General features: G+C 49.0%; 1 protein-coding gene across 2 annotated transcripts in view; it reads right to left on the bottom strand.

Annotated features, from left to right (window-relative positions):
• Positions 1-22,436, bottom strand: part of LOC119461145 (uncharacterized) — a 494,611-nt gene that overhangs the window by 324,880 nt on the left and 147,295 nt on the right. The window lies entirely within an intron of this gene.

Genomic DNA, 22,436 nt, shown 5'->3' on the forward strand with positions numbered 1-22,436 from the left:
TCCGATACAAATTTTCGCTGACGCTCGAGGACTTCAGGAAAACCAGTTTCGCCTATCTAATCACAACAGCAGTCATCAACAGCGGCGTCAAAAAACAAAGGAGAGGCACCCCGGCTGAGGCGCGTAGGGGAGATTGCGTAGGGGAGATAGGGGAATACGTACAGCGGGCAGGGCTATACTTATTCCCACGAAACGTTGACGTCAGGACAAGCGAACCGGCGCACACGGCGCCGAGCATCGAAGCGTGCGAAAAGCCAATACGCCGCCCGCAGTCTGGATTAGGCGCCCGAATGGGGCAAACCGCGCGTGCTCGTAGACAAACAAACGCATGGCAATGGCGAGGAGGCCGAGCTGAACGGCAAACACGAGCGGAAAACGCGGCGCAGAGGCGCTAACGAGGGACGAAGTAATTAGCGCAAGCGCAACGCTGCAGACGTGGCTGTCTGAACCAGAACAGTCGTCGACCGTCGGGCGAGCGCATGCGCAGAAACAACTTACACACTGCATCCCTCCTGTTTCACGGAGACGTGCGCAAACAAACCAATAAACAAATAAGCAAGCAAGCAAACAATCAAACAAACGGAGTAAAGAAAGAGAAATAGGGACACTAACCAGAAGGCCGTCCAGTAGACAAGCCTACATTGAAGAAAGCGAAAGAAACACGGGTACGGAAAGCTAAAGTACTCAAACGAAAAAAAAGAGAGATAGAGAAGAAAAAAAAAGATGAGTTGTATTTATACTGGCAGATTCAGCCTTCAAACCTCCATTTGCATTTCCTTGGCAAAAGAAGATTCAATACGAGAAGTCGAGCACTAAATGGCACGAAAACAAGGAACGCCACAGGACAAGTGCTGCCAGGACAGCGCTCGTCGATAACCGCAGCTGCCTAGTCCAGCAGCATTCGCAGCACCAAAACGCGTCCGACTCCACAGAGAAAGCTGCGCTCAAACCTTCTATCTGCCACGTTCAGTTTTTTTATCATTTTCCGGGCAATGTAATAATCTTATTAGTTGTTAAAGAAAGGCGAAAGCTTGCACTAGGCCGCGCAAAACTCAAGACACAGCAAAGCTGGCCGATTGATATCGAGCGGCTAGCCTCCAACGTGTTCGGCGTCGGCAAGCAGCAGCGTTCTTGGCACTGTGCCAACCTTGGTTAGCCTGCCTGCGTTTGTGGCATGCCAGGAACGCTGTCGCTCGTAGGCGCCGACGCGTCCAGCGCTAGTCACGCGAAATGTCGCCAACGCGATCGGCGTCGGCAAGCGACAGCGTTCTTGGCACTGTACCAGAGTTGGTTAGCCTGGCTAGAGGAATGGCTAGAGCCTGGCTGAGGCTAGAGGAACCTCAGGCCGACCTCTCTGCATTTCGCATCATTAAGCTTCTCTCTCTCTCTCTCTTGGTTAGCCTGCCTGCGTTTGTGCATGGGCATGCCAGGAGCACTGTCGCTCGTAGGCGCCGACGCGTCCAGCGCTAGTCACGCGAAATGTCGCGAAAGCGAAGGTACCTCCGAAAATGATCGCTCGAGAATACCTGCCTACAGGCGTAGTTAAGTTAAACCAAGTTAAGACCTAGCAGCAACCAAGCTTCCATAGAAGCCCATGCATTCAAAACATGGTGGTTCATCGTCGGTTCATGGGGCTTAGCGCATTATGTGTGAGGAGTGAACACTTCCGGCGGAAGAAACAATAACGTGACGTCATATCCGTTGAAAAAGTGACGTCATTTTGTTATCAAAGGCGCGAATTTTGTTTTCGGAGGCCTGCCATTAAAGCTGTATATTCAAATGTCCCGTCATTCAACTTGATGGGCGTTTCGAGCTTTCAGCGCGGAAAGCGATGCAGGAAAAGTTCAGCTGTACGGGTGTCGAAATCGCATCGCTGCACAGAACATACTTTCTTTGGAGGCCCACGAACGCTTTGGGCGTAGAGTGCTCGTCCTTTCGTCGTACGCCAAGGCCATCGGCCAGCGCTGTCCCACGAAAACAACTAAAGTAAACAGCTATCCGGCGGTCGCAACTCACTACTTTTGACTGAACAGGTTAAGAAACAATAAAACTACCCGCGTCAACAAATTCAGGCAAACGTCGACAAGCAAAGCAACACAACATGGGAGGGGGCCGTGAACTTTACGAGCACGCCTTTCTGCACACTTCAAGAGGTGCATTGCATTGCAAGTGATAGCGGCGTCAACGCCCGCCGCTATCGGTGGGTGCTGAAAAAGGTAGTTTCTTGGCACGCACCACAAATTACGGCTGGCTTAAACAGCTTCGCTGTTAATAATCAACTATACCCCCGAGCTGCCGCAGCCAGCAACTATGACGTAAGGGAAGGAAGCAACTGCATGCTTCATTCGTCTATCTCGGGAGTCGAAACGTGTTTTTCGCGCACTGACCGACCCCAGCCAGAGCATCCAGCGCACGTACCATGCAGTTACATCCTATAGCTTTGGGGTGTGGGCGGAAACTGCCATGAAAGCGCTGGCCTAAATCACTTTACTCGCACAATCACGGACGCCAGCGCTGATCCGGCACGTACGAGAGGCCACTTGAGATGTCTCTCGCCATATAGGCTCTCGAAACAGAACGACGCGCATTCCAGACGCCGAGCACATGGGAGGCAGTGAAGACGCTGAATGGGACACGTGCACGCCGAAGCGCTTAGGGAATGAGCCTCGCGTATACGCTGGCCGTCGGGATTTCAAGGCAGTTAGCGCCCGAGAAAGGCTCTTAACACGTACGGAGGCAATACGGCGTGCGCGACTCCTTTTGCTTAAGGCGTGATACGGCGTTATATAACCTCAGTAACACGGAAATGGCGCTTCATGTAAGCACGGAGTAGGTCTAAGTGTAAGTATAGCCCCGTGGTTCGCCATAACGGGACCCGTTTTCTGTGCTACGCACTTCAAAGATTTCCAGCTACGCGTGCGTGCGTGCGTGCGTGCGTGCGGGGGGGGGGGGGGGGGTACCCCATTATGTGGAACAGTGTTTCGGATAATGGGGTACACCCATACCGCATTATCCGAAGCACATACCCGTACGTACGTACGTACGTACGTACGTACGTACATACATACATACATACATACATACATACATACATACATACATACATACATACATACATACATACATACATACATACATAATACATACATACATACATACATACATACATACATACATACATACATACATACATACATACATACATACATACATACATACATACATACATACATACATACATACATACATACATACATACATACAATACATACATACATACATACATACATACATACATACATACATACATACATACATACATACATACATACATACATACATACATACATACATACATACATACATACATACCCCATTATCCGGAACAGTGTTCCGGATAATGGGGTATGTAGGTTCGGGCAAATGTGTCTACTTGAATGAAACACTTCCGCAGAAGTTTTACTTTCTATGTACCAATGGAATCACTGCAATTATCAGCGATCATGCGTGTTCGCAGAATCTTATTGCCTTCGGTATTTAAAAGAAACCATAGATGGCTTTGACATTTAGGCCAATGAAGGCAGATAGAGCGTAATAAACGAAGCCACGAGGACGTTTGAAGCCCGAAGATCAGACAAATCCATGTACTAACCATATCATTCCCATGATGGCTGAACGATCGAAGCGCCAGAATTCCCTCTAGTAATTATTATAGAAAACTCCAAAGGCGCGAACAGCTCCCGGTGATTATTTCGAATCAAGATCAAGGAAATGCGCTGCCCCCGAACGGCCAGCCTGAGATGAACCGCGCTTGCTTTCCCACTGAGCCTGCTTGGCGGCGCTGCTAGCCCATGCACACTAGAGTCACTACCTTTGGTAGCGTTTACAGTAACGCTAGTGCACACCACTGATCTCTACATCAGGGGTGCACACAGGTGCGCAGTCACATGGCATTTTTCATATATCGCGGGCTTTCTCTAATTCGGCGGAAAAAAGTACTACTACTACTACTAGTAGTAGTATTCTATTGTTCCAGACATGTAACACATCATATGGCTGAGATGGGGGGAAAAAAAGCCATTGTATCGCGGCTTGACAAAGCTTCCACCTCCCAAGTAACATAAAGCTCCCAAGTAACCGCGCTATGTGTACCTTGCAGGAACCAGGACATTTTGACGTGCCTTGCGATGCTCTCCAAACGCCTAATTATCATATTGACAATTAGAACAATTTAACTCAGGCAATTACATTCAATTAAATAATTGAATGACGGACTTAAAAAATAGTGGCGGGGTCTATAGAGGCACAGAGCCCGTTAGCATGCAAAAGCGAAGCTCTGTTTTCTAAGAAAGAAAGAAACAAAGAAAAAAGGAAGCCGCGATGGGGCTTGGTGGGTACACGTCGCTCTTCCGTTGCGCACGATTCAAAGGCACAGGGACGGCAAAGGCCAAGGATCAGCCCTGCAAACTAGACGTGCGAGGAAAGGGCAGATGCAAGAGAACGCAGAATAGGGACAAAAGAGCAGAGATGGAGCAGCGAAAACCGAGTTACCCCGTGCGCGCAATTCCACGTGCGGCAAATGAACTCCGGCGCATATACGAATCCGGCAAGCCAAAGAGAGCGCCACGGCCATGCATAACTTAGCAAGAGCCGCACACAGGCAAGCAGGGGCCCGCGTGCGCGGTGATCCAATGCCAAGAGAGGAACGCGGGCAAGCGACACCGAGACCACACAGCATCAGCGAACAAGGGGCGGCAATTCAGCTCTAGTCAGTGCAGCGCGTCGGGGGCCGGGGCGACCGAGGAAATACGGAGACTGGATTTAGGCTCGGTGGATGTGAGGTGCGGTCTTAGTGTGATAACGCGAACGAAAAAAAAATGACAGAGAGGGAGAGGCGCTTCATGTAAGCACGGAGTGGGTCTGAGTGTAAGTATAGCCACGTGCTGCGCCATAATAAGACCCGTTTTGTAGTCACTATAGGAAGTATATTGTAGTCAGTAGATACTTCCAAACGAGGCATGCAAATGTCAGGCCATTCTGTTTGTTCTTTTTTGTTTGTTCATGACAAGCAGTACGGCGACACCAGCACGTTCAGCGCCGCAGAAACTCGGCGGCCCGTTACCGATCACGATCCGCACCATTATTCGAGAGAGAAAATGTAGCGCGCCATTATAGATACAATCGACGACATCAGGGACTAGAGCCAACAGCATATGCCCGCACCCTTGCAGTCAAGCGACAAGTTAGAAAAAACAGCGAAAATGTTACGGAAGCCTTGGTCACTGTTTCAAACGATCCGAATGATAATACGCTGAAACTAATAAAAAAAAAAAGAAAAACTGACAAGAGAGAAAAGGAAAGCTACAAGTTCGTTGGATAATTCGCGCGCAAGAATGACTAGACGCAATACTTACGGCACATGCCAAAGTAAAACTACGTCCCCGATTACACCCTGTTCGGCCAAGCGTGTTGCAGCGAAATTCAGCCAAGCGCGTTGCAAGCAGCCTTTCTGCATGACGCCGAAGCGCAGGGTGAAGCCAGCCAGTGCGGGGGAAAAAATCTCAAGGTTCGACTTATTCGATGGATGGATGGATGGTCAACATGTTTATTTGAAACCAATGACTGGTGGCTTCTGCAGTTGCGGGAGGCGACGGCGATTAGTCGGTCCGGAGTCCCCGCCTCCTGGCGGCTTCCTCTGCCCACCCCGCGACCCAGACCAGCTCGTTTGCGTCAAAGCAGAGCAGCGTGGCCTCCCACTGCTGCGCGGTAATATGCAAGCCCTGCGGACTACTAAGGATAGGTATACTTGGACAGCCCCATAGTATGTGAAAGAGGTCGACTCGGGGAGCTCGGCACAGCTTGCACGCATGAGTAAATTTGGTGGGATCAATGTAGGGTACGTGATAGGTGATGGGAAGAGCCCGTCCAGAGGGGCTCCTGCCGTTTAGTTTGCGTTTTGTGTGCCGGGGCGTAGTGAAGTCTGGATAGTCTGTAATATTGTGTAATTTCTTGGTCGTGGGCTCGGAAGTCGAAAACGCGAGCCTGTTGGTGGGTGGCCTCATTGCCGGGGAGTGAGGAGTGGGCAGGAGGCCCATAGGATTTCGTCAGTGCGATAGTTAGAGTTTTGGTTGAGAACTTGATTAGCTATTGGGGAGATGCGTGCTTTGGTATAATACCGTTATTTGGGCTTAATTGTGGATGATCGCATATCTCAGCGTCCTGCCGTTAAATTTGTACGACGCAAATCGCAATCCCACCTTAAGTATGTGGCCGCATTGACTGCTAGAGGTGCTGGCGGCGACCAAACAACGGCTCTGCAGGTGTACCAGTCATCTGTACTCTCAGGCATGATCTATGCGTAACCAGTCCTGAACGTACCACCTAGTTTGATGGCCCAACTGGAACGAGATCATCGCGTTGCCCTTCGACTAATGCTGGGATTACCTAGTGAAGCGCAATCCGTTCCATTACTCACTGAAGCGCATCATGTTACATCCGAGGCTGCGAGCAGACCAGAGACCTCTATATCATATTGAGCGTCTGCACCGCGCATCGAATGGTCAAATCCTCATTGATCATCTGATTTACCGCCCTTTTTCTCGCATGGGAAAATGGCGGCATTATTTATGAACATTGCTGATATTTCTGAAGATGCTGCTTCGGTTACGCATCCGCCTCCGAAAGATATCACCAAACACGTATTCCCCATTTACCTCACAATCACTGACATAAACAAAAAGTCTGATATGCCTGTTTCGGCAATATTACAATTGGCTCAGTCCCACATGTTCGAAAGATTTCCAGATCATCTTCAAATGTTCACAGATGCATCTGTACACAGCGACGGTCGAGGCATCTCTGCAGCTTTTTTTCTGCCCTTCGACTGAAGTACGACGTATATTTCGTATACCCTGTTACGATCGGCCAGTGGGGGAAGCGACCTTCTAGCCACTTCTGATTTCCTGAGACGAATCAGCTTGGTGAGGCCCACAATACGTCGCATCGGACAGACCAGCGGCGACACCAAGGCGAGACACGTTTGACGGCTACGGGGCTGATGGATGTCACCCGGCCGCCGACCACGACGCTGGGACCAAGGAATGCGTAATAATAATAAATAATAGCGGATTTAGAATGGCTGATATTGAACGTGCCGGGAGTGTTGACTATGGCCAAGGCGATGGCCGCCTCTTCCGGTTTAGCGGTTTTAATTGAGCCTCCCGATATGGTTTGCCCTGCATAGTTGACCACCACGACCGTAAAACTCTGGCGTACCTAGACCTCGGTCGCGTCAACGTACGCTCTTTTCTGATTAGTTGTAAAGAGGGTGGGCAGGGCCTTGGCCCGTCCCATGCGTCTCTCAGTGTGATAGGTGGGGTTCATATTACAACTATGGGGAGAATTCCGGGATGTCTAATTTCTAAGGTAGCGGTGTAACGAACGCCGGCCTCTGCAGGAGTGTAGCGACCTGCTGGGGTTTGCGATAACCTCTCATATACTGCGCTATGAGGTGGGTCCTCCACCATCTCTTCTAACGTATTGTTGAGTCCCAGGTCGCGAAGCTTCACCGTGGAGGCGTTTATTTCCCACCAGCGCTTTTTAATTGCGAAGCATTTCTGTGCCTATAGTGAGTGCTAAGTTCAGAGAAAGGTCACGCGCAAGGACGGGCCAATTTTCTCTCCAAAAATCTGAGCCTATCCCGCAGATAGTGCAGCCGCAGCTAGAAATGCATCCACACATTGTGCGAACGAACACCGGGTATTGTGCGAAGGCGGGCCTGACTCGTCAGTATCGGATATAGTGAAAGCAAATACCGGGTATAGTGCGAATGAAGGAGGCCCGCGGCGCCAGGTGATGCACATGATCGCAGACGTGAGCTCCAACACCAGCATGCTGTCGTTGCATGTCATGCTGTCGTCGTGATCCCGCCATCGTCATTTCGTTGCCTTCATGACATTTTGATCATTCTTGCATCTATCTATCTATCTATCTATCTATCTATCTATCTATCTATCTATCTATCTATCTATCTATCTATCTATCTATCTATCTATCTATCTATCTATCTATCTATCTATCTATCTATCTATCTATCTATCTATCTATCTATCTATCTATCTATCTATCTATCTATCTATATCTATCTATCTATATGCATCTATCTATCTATCTATCTATCTATCTATCTATCTATCTATCTATCTATCTATCTATCTATCTATCTATCTATCTATCTATCTATCTATCTATCTATCTATCTATCTATCTATCTATCTATCTATAACTTGCCGCGCATCAAGATGCACTACATTGTCTGTCTTCTTTCGCACCGATGGGCAATGTGCCAACACGTTCCATTCGGCCATCCCCATGAAACCGGCAAATGATGGCATTCATCTCTTTGGCAACACAACAGAATTGCCTTCCAACGCAACAGGAGCTAGGAACGATTGCAACGAGTTGACACGCGGGAAAATTCCAGAGTGCACAGTCTTAGCGGTTTGCCCGAGAACGTAAAGACGAGCGGCAAACGTGAAACCCCTATTCGTCTTAGTTTCGAAAGTTCGCTTCATCCCAGCGCTTCGACGGCGCGTGCCTCCGAAGCAAAGACAGACCGCAGAATGTTTTCATCGCCTCCACGCTTCTATTAAAAACACGGCCTCTCCATCTTAGAAAGCCAGACGTCAAAAACAACGACGTCGTCTGCTCCCGGCCACACAGTAGTAAAAGCCTGAAAAATACACCTCCCGCTCGCAAATCGAGGCCACGAAACTTCGTCTCCTTGCGTTAGCTTCTTCAAAGTCTTTCTCTTCCTTTGTTTCATATCATTCAGCAAAACGAACTTCACGCTTCCTCACTCACATCGCTCTACTCGAAGCAACGTCTCGCACGCATTACAGAAGCAGTACAGGCTGCAACAGCAGCGCAGCGCCAACGCGCGTTAACGAACGAGCGTGCACCCCTCTCGAGCAGCAACGCGAAGCCACGGGCGCGGCTGGCCACGGAAGCGCCGTGTCTTGAGAGACGGGGCAAAGCCCAGCCCTCGTTACACGCTCCGACGAAGCCGGCGAGTAAAGAACGCAACGAAAGCGAAATGAAATGAAATAAAAAAAAAAAACAAGCAACGGACGCCTCGGCTTCGGCGGGAACGCATGCATTAATCACCGCAATGGTGGCTGCAGTGCGTGCTCTGCAGGGCGAAGGAAAAAAAAAAAAAACATAACCAAAACGGCGCTGCAAAACACTGGTGGCTGCAGCTCGTTCGCCTCCCACAGGGGCGGAAGGGCGTGTGCTCGTGAGCCCATAAAACGCCGTCTCACCTATAGAATTGCGCAGTGCTGCAGGAACTATGCCACTGCGTGCTCAAACCTTTGACTATAGAGTGCGCGCGGCAAAGTAGTGCCGGGCTCCGAATGGTTCGGCAGATATGCTCAGCATACGCTCTACTTCGGAGACATCGCGCGCTAAAGCATTCATCATGGCGACTGAGTTATGCAGCAAGTGTTGCAGTGTCGTCTGCTCGCTGTCGCACGAGAAGCAGACGACGCGGCCGCGGACGAGCACGGTCCAGTGGTAAAATCGCTGACGCGTAATTGACTAACCGCTTGCTCACTAAACAACTCATCAAGGTGCTTCAATCGCGCAAGCAAGTCTTGCAGCATCGTCTACTCGCTGTCGCAACAAAAAAAGCAGATGACGTAGAGGCGCACGGAGGCACACGGTTCGCTGCTGCACACTCACTCGCCCTAACCGACTGTAACCGATAACGCTACAGTCTATCAATGAAGCATTCAATAACGCTCAATAACGCATTCGTCAATCATTCGAATGACGCGAGGAAGTCTTGCAGCGTCGTCAGCTCGCTGTCCGCGGAGGAGTACACAGTCCACTGGTAGCTCGCGCTCGCTCTTCTGATTGGCTAGCGCGAAAGCCGAAGCTCTCGTAATGCTGCACGCAATTTAGGATGCGCAGCGTGAACCTGTAGGTCTCCAGGGAAACGCGCAAGTGTACGTGCCTCCCTCTTGAGGGTGAATGATGTCTACGAACGTTCTCGGCACGGCAGGCGGCGTCACAGGCACGCTCTCTTATGATGAATGAATTGTCAAAAAAAAAAAAAAAAAAAGGAAAGCTGGTTGTAAGGACGAGACGCCTAGTAATGAGCTTACTCTAAGCGCACAGCTGCCGTACGGGAAGGATAACGACGTTCAACTTTCGCGCGTAACCGCAGCCACACCTCTACGATTAGTGGCCACGCTCCAACACGTTGCAAGGGCCTAACAAGCCCGTATCGACACAGACACGCGCCATTGCTCAACCAAATCAGTCGCTTGCTGTGGGAATGGCCGAACCGCAATTATCCGCAACGTGGTCTAAAAACCGCCATTTTTCAGCACGAACGGCCCTCGATGAGTTGAGAAGAGGATGAAGTTTCGTGAGTATACTGGCATTGCGCATGTGATCTCGGTGTTACACCCTGTCACAAGATCGAGATTTTTCTTTTTTTCTCGATCGGATTCGATCGCGATTGAAAGTGCTCCTGTGACTGGGGTATTAAGTTACAACAAAACTAGTATTCCCTGCGCTCTTACATTTACTCCTTCCGTTGTGTCATTTCCAGTAAACTCAAAGAAAAGCAGCCGGTGTCAAAAGGTTACGCACCGTCGGATGGGATAGAACGTTGAATTTTCGAGCAGTTTGTAATCGTAGCTAGTAAAACCGTACAACACCTAGACTGTTCGCATATAGTACAGCAGGCTAAGAACCCGAATACCAGACTTTGTGCCCAGACGTTATTGAGGAAATCGGGGCGCCGAAGTACCGAAGAGCGATTGATAAGACGAAGTCAAGGAAATCGTTGGGAATAGTGATTTTTGCCTATATATAATATATAGCCAAGAGAAATAATGTTCAAGAACACAAGAAGTTAAACACCAACAACAGCAAAGTAGCAGCCAGCTAAGTCTAGCAGAAATCTACGTCTGCGCCATCTGACAACACAAATACCAATGCAACACGCCTATCGCGTCTGCTGCTGTGGGAAAAGAAAGCTAGAACGATGGTCTGGAGAATGAAGCTCTTTCCAAACAATTAAAAAAAGTTAAAAAAAACATGAATTACTAACTATTACAAACGCCATAAATAAATAGGTTGCCGATGGTTATCTGAAATCAAGTAAAATTTGATCCTTCAGGAAGTTTTTTTTTCTATCTTTTTTTTTTCCCCCAGAGGCGTCTTCCGAAAGACCACTGGCACAATCTACGCCATAACATTTATAGAAAAGAAAGAAGAACGCACCTATTACGGGACCGAAAAACTAAGCTATCAGATTCTGCATTTTTTTTTAATCGACACTTATTTGTAGCTACGTTAATCGAAGGAACGGCTCAGATGTCGTGTTTTTAAAAGAAAGGCACATTCATATTTACTGTCAATACAAACCTAATCCTTGTGTTAATTAAATCATGGGGCTTTAGGTGACATAACCACCATCTGATTATGAGCCACGCCGTAGTGAGGGACTCCGGAAAATTGGACCACCTGGGGTTCTCTAACGTGCACCTAAATCTAAGTACACGGGTGTTTTCGCATTTCGCACCCATCGAAATGTGGCCGCCGTGGCCGGGATTCGATCCCGCGACCTCGTGCTTAGCAGCCCAAGAGCATAGCCACTAAGCAACCACAGCGGTTTAATCCTAGTGTCATGTTGCCGAAAACGTGCTCACTGTTTGTCTGTGTCAATTGGAAGTCACGAAAACGTCATGAAAATAAATTTCTCGCTATTATTTACCTGCGTTAATTTCGGCACCTTTTTCGGTTAACTTGTATACTTTTTGTCAGTTAAATGTAACAATTTTCATTTCCGCATATTTATGGACAAAGGTGTTACTGTATACATCGACTTCTTGCGTCCTGTGGCTATGGGCTTTCTTTTATTATTTTTTTTTTTGCACTGTTAGCCCTTTTTTTGATTAAATTTTAAGACTGAGCACTGTGTCATTTTGGGGGTGAACTGGGTTTTCAGGGGGGCGGGCGCCCTGTGAGGCTTTTCTAAACGCCTTTTCGCCGGTCTCCTATAGGCACCGGAACATTTTTTTTTTTTTCGTTTCCTGGTAGTCCGAAATCAACTTCAACTTTCTTTACGCCATGAAAATTAATTGGGACCTCCCCGTAATTACCGCGCGGGCCACTCCGTCAGCGCCGACCACCGGACGCAGAGCATGTACAAAGCGTGACCTGACGATATGCCTATCAAGCTCCGAGGCCTGAGCAGCCTTCCCGAGTCTCGGCGCACGTCGGAACGCGATCTCTATATCACGGCGCGAAGTAATTGCTTTAAATCTCGATCAGGGAAGAAAGCACGACCGTGCACTGAACGAATTTTGTCTTTGCGTGACCTGGATGCTCTGCAACTGACTTTGCATCGTGATGCGATGTAGTGCTACACAGGTCTAAAGCTTCGTGCAGGAGCCATCAAAGTAAGCGAATAGTTTTATACGGACCACAGAAATCGAATGAACACATTAGAAATACTTCCGAAGTATGCTGATGACGTCGATAACGGTGTTTGATGACGGCACCACAAATTACCGTCGGCTTATTTTGGCGCAGAAGGCGTGCGAGCGGGGTTACTGACGATGACGGGACGACGGAGACGGTGTGCACGGCACGATGACCACTGACTGGCGACTGCGTAACAACGACAGCCACCACAACGGCTGCGCCACTGCGCTTACGTAAGACTCCGCTTGTTTGCTCCACAGGGAGGACAAGTACATTAATCCGACAATTCGCCCTAAAACAACAAACGAATAAGAAACGCGGCCACGCATGAATGATGATGCCGTGTCAGTTGTCAAGAACCAACTACAGCCTACGACAACCATCACCATTCATCGACTTCGCATGCGTCCAAGGCAACGAGAGAGCTGTTCCGCAGTCCGTAAGTTCACCGCAGTTCAATCTGGACTAGCAGCTGTGTCATTTGTTCGCCAGCGAATACTGCGGCTCTATTCTACCCCTCCCGTTTGCTTTCCTTGATTTTTCGCACTGATGCATGTGTTAAGCAGAAAAAAAAAACATTCCTTTCTCCCCACCCGTTTCTATAATACGCACACGGTACGCCTGTCTTCACGCTACTGGTGAGCCACTCGTATTGGCGGAGTCGGTGGACAATGTGCTATATATGAAGCTATGGAGGTATATGCAACACTATACATTCTTCAAAAAACACTCGATACAGTTGCTTGCTTTCTCATCCGCTTGAAAGAGGAGACGCTAATATTTGAGCGAGAGGCCTTACTATTGAAGAAGAAAGGAAAAGAGCTAGATGAAAGTTTAGGAGAAAGCTAGTTCAAACCAACGGTCACCCATAAATTATTATTATTTTTTTTTGAAAACAGATATACACTTAACAGGAAAGGGAAAGCGAGGCGCAGGTGCATTTCAGAAGCAAGCACACCGCGGCCACCCGTTCTGGAGAAGAGCGACTATTGGCTTGTCATAATCATAATCCGAAGTTCATCTCAGGACTAAGGGATCACCAGGAAACGTCCAGCTACTCACGTTGTGCGTAACCTGGACCCCATCCTTCCCTAAACCGCAAATTTCTTCACCGTATACAGAACTTACTGCCGGTCTCGTCCGCGTTGCTCTTCCCGCCGGCATCCATTCTGTTACTCTATAATGGACCGCCGGTCGTCTCCTTCACGCGATGCACAACAGCGGAACCCCGCTTCCTCTCAGTCTAAAACAATATATCACGTATGCGCGTTTCACCTGCAACCCACGCCCCTGCAAATATTTCAACGATCACGCTTACAATCAACCTTTCTATCGCTCATTGCGAGACAAAGAAATTCTTAAAGATGAGAGAGAGAGAGAGAGAGACAGAGAGAGAGACTTGGTAGCGTCGCACTTGCATAACTAACGTCGTGTATATGGGTGTACGTCCCAGCTAATGTTATCCAAGCTGTTCAAAGGAAAAAAAAAATTTTAGAGAAGTCTGTCGACGATGCAATTTTAAGACCTATGGTTTTTTAAACTTTTAAGACTATGGGTCCTAAAATAGTACCTTCCACAAAGTGCTTTCAATCACTTTTTCTTCATCTTCTTTGAACAGCTTGGATAACCTTGGCAAGGACACACGGTATAGAGCTTCGGGTAACCGCATACTCCCGGCTACTACTAGACCCACAACACTCGTATCTCGCAGCGCCAGCCGCGTCGATTTCACGCCCAATGAGTCCACACACGGGCGGCGCTGCAAAGAAAGCACACCGTACGTTATCCTCACCCACATAGAACGAGAAAAAGGAGCCGCTTAACCCACAGGGTGGCCGACACACTTTTATACATCGTATCGTCGACGCCGACGCGCGGGCGATTACGCCGCCGAAACCGCTTTTCTTTTCCCGCGCCTGCGGGCAGCCCGGCCGGGCATAGGCGTGGCCGCAAGGAAATTGGAAGTGTCGTTAACGGTTTCATGCGAGACGTTAATCGCCGCCGCGGCTCTGCCTTCGTCGACCGCGATGGCGCGCGCAACGAAACCCCCAAGCGTGTCAACATGGAGTGTACGAGGAAGAAGTAGTAGTATACAAGCCGGAGGAAGAGGGGAAAAGTAATGGGTCCCAATCAAATCGAGAGGGGGAGGGAAGGCGTGTACGACACGATGGGAGAACGCGGGGAGAATGTTTAACCACGGGGCGGCAGGCCGACGATGCGGACGGACCGGGAAGCGCTAGCTCTCCATTCGCGGAGGGGTAACACCACAGAGTATACGGACAAAGGAGTAGATAATATATATATATATATATATATATATATATATATATATATATATATATATATATATATATCGTGATAAGTTTAACGTCCTGAAACAGCACAGTGCATGCCGTATATAGCGGAAAGATTGCGGACTATTTTGACCACCTGGGGGTTTCTTTAAAATGCACGCGAAGTACGGTACACGCGAGCATTTTCTGCTTTTCGACCCCATCTCGAATGCAGCCGCCGCGGCCGGAAGCGAACCCGGAACCTCGTGATCAGCAGCGCACCGCCATAGCCAGAGAGCTACAGCTCGGCGAGCGGGAGGAGGAGGAGGAGGGGGGGGGGGGGGCAACATAATTACTATTACAATTTTCGGTAAGGCTTTCTTCATTCCCGTGTTCAGATTAGCAAGCCAGAGAATACTACATCAGTCCTACCTCTCTGACTTTGCTATGATAAATTATCCTCTCTTTCTCTTTCGCTTTGCAGTCGCACTAACATGGTAACAAGACGCGTTAGAAGCAGTACAAAACGCTGCGGTTGCGTGAATATGGCGCTCTGCTGCAGAGCACTCTGGTCGCGGGTTCGAGTCCAAGCCAAGGCAGCCACATTCCTGCTATCGCTCGCTTAGCTTCTGACTTGTTGATGTTAATTCCTTGTCTGCACCGGCTTCGCCTTCACTCTGGCGTTTGATGTACGCGCCAACTTGGTCACGCGTCGGAATTCTTCGTTAGCCTTCTGTAGGTGCTTCGTTTTCACGTAGCATTCAATTATTGCCGATATTGACACTTAATTACACCGTTTAGGTATGATCTGGCATCCTTGAATGTGCCAAAGCATCTCGTCAGATCTTCAACCTTTCACACTCCACATTTTAAATATGCTTCTCTATACTCGTTCGCCCACGGAAACCACGAGAATTTGACAAATTAGCGTGACATTAACCAAAGGCCATCTCTAGCACTTAACGGCGTCAATTAAACCTGCACTCCGTTCCAGAAACTTCGCACTTCATCTCTCCTGACATTCGAATCCTCCATTCCAAATATGATATCGGTATTTCTGCTTGTTCAGAATTAATGAAAACCGGCGAAATGAAATTCACGTTTCGTTACGTGAAGCGAAGTAAGGTAACTCAAGTAAACGGCAGGGTACTACAGAAGTTTCAGCTAACACTTAAACGATGTTAATCCGCGGAATTCAGATACGCTCCTTTGGAAGCCACGTTCACCTCGTATAGTTCTCGGCAAACAAAATCGCTCCACTCTAGTGCGCCTGTGCATGTGTCGTATATGAACCAACGCTGCACGGACCGACTCTCAATCACTATCCACATACCCTGGATGCATTCGCGCCTGTCAGCTCTTCCAGGCATTTTTACCCCCTTAACTTCCAGATCCAACCTTTTTTCTCTCTCTCTCTCTCTCAGCCTTCATATCACAAAGAGGCATTGCAAGCTACTTCTCGTCCGGCCAGTATGCAAATAACACAGCGGCATCCCCCCTACATGGGCACCGTAGTAGACCTGATAAAGCCTAGCGCATAGAACTAGACTTCCTTCTTCGTCGTCTTCCCCTTTCACGAATTTCAAAGACGCAGAAAGCCCCTGCTACAGTCATTTATTATATAAGTTCAGCGAACCTCAAGTCAAGTCCAAGAGTGAACTCAACAGAGAGCCCTCGTACACTTAAAAGAAAGAAAGAAAGCCTTTCACCATTTGCTTCTTGCTTTGCCACGACCACGCGCAAGAACGTCATCTCTTCGACACCTCACGTGCTCTCTTATCTCCCATCGCGAACACAAGAAGCAAACCCCCACGCTACGTCGGGAGGAGGGCGTCCGGTCCATTTGCATGCGCACCTCCCGTCCACGAGGTGCTTCTGCAAGTTCCCGAACAACTCCGCATGCAGTGCTCGCAAACCAGCGCAGGACGACCTGCTCCCACGATCTGGGCGCGGCGGCGTCTCTCTCAGACGACAGAGACGGAAGGGCTAAGCAGGCCGATAAGAAGAGCGCGATTCGTTTTGCCGTCAGCCGGTGGTCGTCTCTTGGGAACTGAAAAATCCTACACTGGCGGGCGGCAGGGTTCCCTTCAACGATGGCGACGGCCGCTAAAAGCCCAGTGCTTCCTCCCGATCTAGCTTACTCCACCGCTTTGCCAGCGGCGTTGTATATGTACGTTGTATACGAGGCCACAAGGCGCGACATCGCGGAAGGGTCCGGCAGCTGCCGATTTTTTACGAGCCCCGACCTTCGGCCCCCGTCGTTGGTGGTATGCTCCGCGGAGAATCCCGATGCGAATCGGCCGGCGCCGCCGAAACAGGATCGGCGTTGAGGCGTTTTACGCTGCTCTTCTGAACTCGTGTAGCCGTTGTTTAGTGGTCACGTTTTGCGTCCCGCGCTTGTTTCTTCCCTTTCTCGTCTGCCACAATTTCGTTCTGTTCTTATTTCGGGTCATTCAATTTTTTTTTATTTGATCCTATACTCGCTCCTCTACCTCTCATTAGTTTCTCTTTATCTCTTTTGATCCCATCACTCTATTCTTCGCCACACTCTTCTACTTCCGTGCGCCGGCTATGTGTTTAACTAACATTGACCGGTCTACGAGTAGGCGTTTCTTATACGAACAGCTGCTCATTCCTAACTGAAGAGGCGGATGGCGCTGATTGCTACACGTGTGCCATAGAACTCTAAAAACCCTCCCTGAGTGAGTACCCAATATGCCATGATGATATGCCTTCAGATAACATTAGGGAAATTAGATGGGAAGCCTTTCATAGAAGATGGCGCGACCTTGGGTGGCCTCTTGCGTCTGCGATGTGCAAAGCCCCAAAAGCGCTGCTGCGTTTCTTGAGATGAAGCAGCTTGCAATATAGCCTTGTGACGAACTGAACAACCACCACTGCTTGTGTGTCGGTGCATACAGTGAAGTTCTCTCCTTCTTCTCACCTTTCCGTCCCCCTTTTCCAATCCAGGGTAGACAACCGAGTGCAGCCTGGTAATCCTGCCTGGCTTTCTGTTATCTCTCTCTCTCTCTCTCTCTGGGCTTTATTTACTCAAAGGGAGACTTCACAACTACGCCTGACTGCGCGCCGTTCATAGCTACTCTCAGTTCCGCTATATACGCCCCTTATATATGCCGCACATGACAGTAAAAAAAGCTGGTCGCCGTAACCTAAATAAATAAAGACATTACAACTACGACAGCGAGTTCCATATTGCCAACTGTAATGCCTCGCTTTTACGCTACACACGTTTCAAGAGCAAACAGCCGGATACGAAACGGGACCGTGCACGAAACACCCGAAAGCCGAACGACATTTCGTCACCAAAGCAATACTGCAAATACCCGCTAATCGATATAGCTGGAGGCTGGCTTACACAACATACGAGTACATAGAGAGTTAAACGCGCTTCACGCTCTTTGCGACTAAACCAGTGTTTAGCGTTTCCGTTCACCGCGGACCGCGACGAAAAAGGTTAAAAGGCAGAAACAACCACCACACGCGCGTCAAAACTTCCCTCGCCTCTAAATTGCGAGTGGAGTCGGCTATAAGAAAGTTTATACGGGACACGAATTCAACGACAAAATGTGAATTTCTGCCCCGTAAAGGCAAGCAGCGCTTCGAATTTAATGGGATTACTGTGCAAGTCGCAAGGACCATGCATATCCTACACGCTAAGGATACACTGAATTCCAGGCTATGCGTCCACGCTCCGCTGAAATGCCGCCTTTTTTCACAAATATCCCAAGTCCCGTAAACTTTCGTGGTGGACTGTACATGCCGCACGACCAGACATGGACAGAGGAATCGTCCGTTCACACCATATGCACTTGTAAACACGGCCTCCGAAATTCGGCGGCGCACGGCCTCCAATCCTGAGGCTATATTGCAATTATAGAGTTTCCCATAAAAATTGCTAGAGGAAAGTCTGGCGCTGCGGTCGTTCAGTTACCATAGGAACCATGGGTTGTATGCATAGATTAGTCTAACCTTCGTGATTGCGCTATCAGGCATTCTTGTAACGTTACTTATTACGCATTAACTTTCCAAACTGCCAAGGAACAATAGTCTTCTAAACTCACGAAGGCAATCGGTCTTCGCTCACGCGCGTAATCACTGCGAATAGTTGCATTTATAACGCAGTGTTTCGTCGAAAATGGTCAGTTTGCAATGTCACGAAGCCGCTTGAAGCCGGAAGATCGACGTGTAGGCAAATCCCCGCGACGACCCATCATTTTTCATGTTGGACTGCCTATTAAGTATACGCTCTCAAATTCCGGCATACATGTTGCCCAATTCGCCATCTTGCTAGCTGTGATTGGTCGGCATGGTGGCTGCTACGGCGCATCTGATTGGCTCAAAACAAGCAGCACGGCGGAATTCGACAACTTGACTTGAGCTTTTACAGCAATCGGAATAACATCTCCCGCAAGTTGAACCGCCGTATACTTGTAGCTCCCGTGGACCACTAGCGATACAGAGTTCCGCCTAGTAATTTCTAGCACGAAACTCTACGCTTGCAACGCCCCGCCAACAAGCGCAACAAAAACGCGTTAATATCGTCGCTCACCCTGTAAGGCAGGCCTTCACCACATGCGGAAAGTTCCACGGGCTCGACGCCAAACTTAACTAAACTCGACGAGGTCACTGTGCGCCCCTTTGTTCTCTCGATCGTGTTCAACGGTGAGTCAACACACACTGAAAGGATCGCATTGGCGACGGGCGCGCTCTGGTGAGCGTGACGCTCTTCACGAGGTAGTAGTAGTTGTACGTATATAAAAAAAGCGAAGGCTCGCCGACGCCTCCCCTAACACGGGTATATCGTTTCACCCGACTCGCTCGGAACAATCGGCGACGAACACCAGAAGACAAAGCGATGAACGGGTTCTGTTTCGCCAGTTGTCTGTGGTTCGTTTTTATTCGTAACTCTAAAGTACTCGGCAGGAGCAAGGGGTACGAGGACACACAAAGTGAGCTAAAGATAACTAATGATTTATTACGCGTTAGTGTCCCCTTGTATGCCTCGTTCCTGTACAATGGGCGAAAACAATGAGGGCTACAAATATGAGGTCAGCGGAGTATGATCTCAAAGACAGCACCTATCAGGAAATTAAATGTCTTTCGAAATCGCAATGTAGGATTATTAAGGTAAAAAAAGGAAATGAAACTTCATTAGCCGCTGGGATCCCAGAAACCTTGCATGCCGTCTTCGGATGCATGTACGGATCGTTGTTTAGGATCACGTCCTTGCACGAGTCGTGCGTTGATGCCACGTAGATACGAACAAGCTGCAACTTGCCGAATAGGCTTAGGTTCTCGATTATCTGAAGTTGACGGGTTGCCGACAATGAACTGCCGTGCATTGTTGCAAGGTTCATGCCTGCTTGTATCTTGAAAGTGGTGACTCGTGCTTCTCAAGGCTGATTCACACTATACGTCGACGCCGCACCGATTTTAGTCTGCCGACAGTTGGCGACAGCCTTTTCCTTCCTTTGAACCGTTGGCCACAGCGTTCTCCGTCCTGCAAACTGCTATCGTCATCAGTCACCAGACCAAAATCGTTGTCGTGTCGGCGTAGTGTGAATCAGCCTTTGCACTCGTTGAGGTGTGCTGTGTCGCCCAGCGCAGCGTGCCGCGCGTTCGCTTGGATCTCGGCAAAGTCGCGATGGTGAGTGGAGTGCGAGCCCCGTGCGATCGGGGACCGTATTCGGGGCTTACTTTCATACGTCCTGGGCTGGCGAGGCACTCGTACATGCGTCTTCATTCGTGACGTATTTGGGAGCTAACAGCGTGATTGAGCGAGGCGACGGGCGATTGTAGCCAACGGTATATACGTCCAAAATTTCTCCAGACTGTTCTTGGTAGAGGTTTTAGATGGCATGATGACTCGGAAGATTGGTTCACCGCCGAACTTGGGCCTAGAAAACGCACCCGCTGGCTAGAGGCTATAGCCGTGCAGACAGGCGGTGTCGGGGGTCCTCGGCTGGGGGTGGCTGGTCGGAGTTCGTGCCTGCGGTGTCTAGGAGCGGTGGTGTTTGGCACGTCTGTACCCGAAGAGCACGAGCGGTGTTCTCTGCCACTGGGATAAGAACCAGCAATCTCTGCGAAAGATGTGGGTTCGGCTCCCACCGGTGGCTAAGATGTGTTTCCTTCCACTCTGATAATGTGTTTCCCTGTTGATAATGCATTTCACTTGAAAAACGCAGTTAATCTCCCCGTCGATGTCTTTTTTTTGGCTTCATTTTAGGTGATAGCGAAAGTTAGCACCGACAGCGTTCCACAGGGATGCCGCCAGGGTGTTTCAATGAATCCATTTCCTTAGGGAGCCTACATGCAAGCGGCGTTGCATGTAGGCTCCCTACATTTCCTAAACTTTCGGGATATCGCAACGGGTAAATAAATACAGTAACATAAAAGGACGCCGACGGATTGTCTCTTTTTTTATTTTTTTCGCAGCGTCGCCTCTGCGCTGTAACGTCGTGAACCGCTCAATCCACTAGAACAATGCAGATAGTTTTCTTAAACCAGTTCCAAGACTCCGTTTCAATCTCAGCGATAGGGAGTACAGATTCATTCATTCATTCATTCATTCATTCATTCATTCATTCATTCATTTATTTATTTATTTATTTATTTATTTATTTATTTATTTATTTATTTATTTATTTCCGCATGCGGTGTTCTTTAGAAGCCACGGACAGACCAAGCGCGAAATCATTTCACCACTGAGTGGCTGCGATTATTATCGAACACGAATCGTACTTCAATAGGTTCAACACCCGTCAACGCTCAATGACCATCGAAACCACTCGCGTGAAACGGTTATTTCGAAAGTAGAAAAATGAAGAGGAAAGCAACGGGTTTTAACTTCTCACGGTGAACTCTGGGCGCAGCTTACAACCAGGCGTACATATATACGCGCGAGTGAATTTCAACCATGGCTGCGGTCCACAGGAGGCGCAACTCGAAACTATACACCGCGATCGTGCCACATGGTCGCACACAGAGGGAAAAATTTCTTTAATAAAAAAAAGCTCGGGGTCACGCGTGCCAGGGCAGCGACGCAGGCGGGCAGGTCGAAGGAAGCCAACGCCAGGTATCGCAGGCGTCTCGCGCGATCGACACGGTGTTCGCCCGATTTCCTAGAAATAAAAGCCCCGCGCGCCCAAATCACATTCACGAACGATATGCACAGAAGAAAAAAGAAACCGCGAATAGTCAAGCACTTCGCGCAAACGGGTGAACAGGAAATTGAAAAAAAAGAAAAAAAAAAAGAAAAGAAACCTCGATATAAAATCTGCACAGCCGGTGGCGACTGCCCGATTCCCGCGCCAGCCGCCCTGCTGCATCTTCAACGCGTCTCGTTCATGCGTGGAAGTATATGCTTGAAACATCCTTCTCGAGGGGTCGCGACGACCGCTCTGCACTTTCTTTTTTTCTTCCTTTTTACTCGTTGCACCTCACTATTCTTCTGAAGTATGCGGACCTCCTCTCCCACATCTGCTTCGTTTATTGCCTCTCGACAAGCTCATCCCTTCTCCTCCTTCACTATCTCCCCCTCCCTTCCTTCCTTCTTTCTTTATTCCAGAGTCCTCCGATCCGCGTCGCGACGTCGCCGTTGGTGGCGGCTCTACACGCGCGCCGCCCCCGCCGAGTCCCGCG

The sequence above is a fragment of the Dermacentor silvarum genome, chromosome 8, assembly GCF_013339745.2.
Source record: "Dermacentor silvarum isolate Dsil-2018 chromosome 8, BIME_Dsil_1.4, whole genome shotgun sequence".
In the NCBI taxonomy this organism is placed as follows: domain Eukaryota; kingdom Metazoa; phylum Arthropoda; class Arachnida; order Ixodida; family Ixodidae; genus Dermacentor; species Dermacentor silvarum.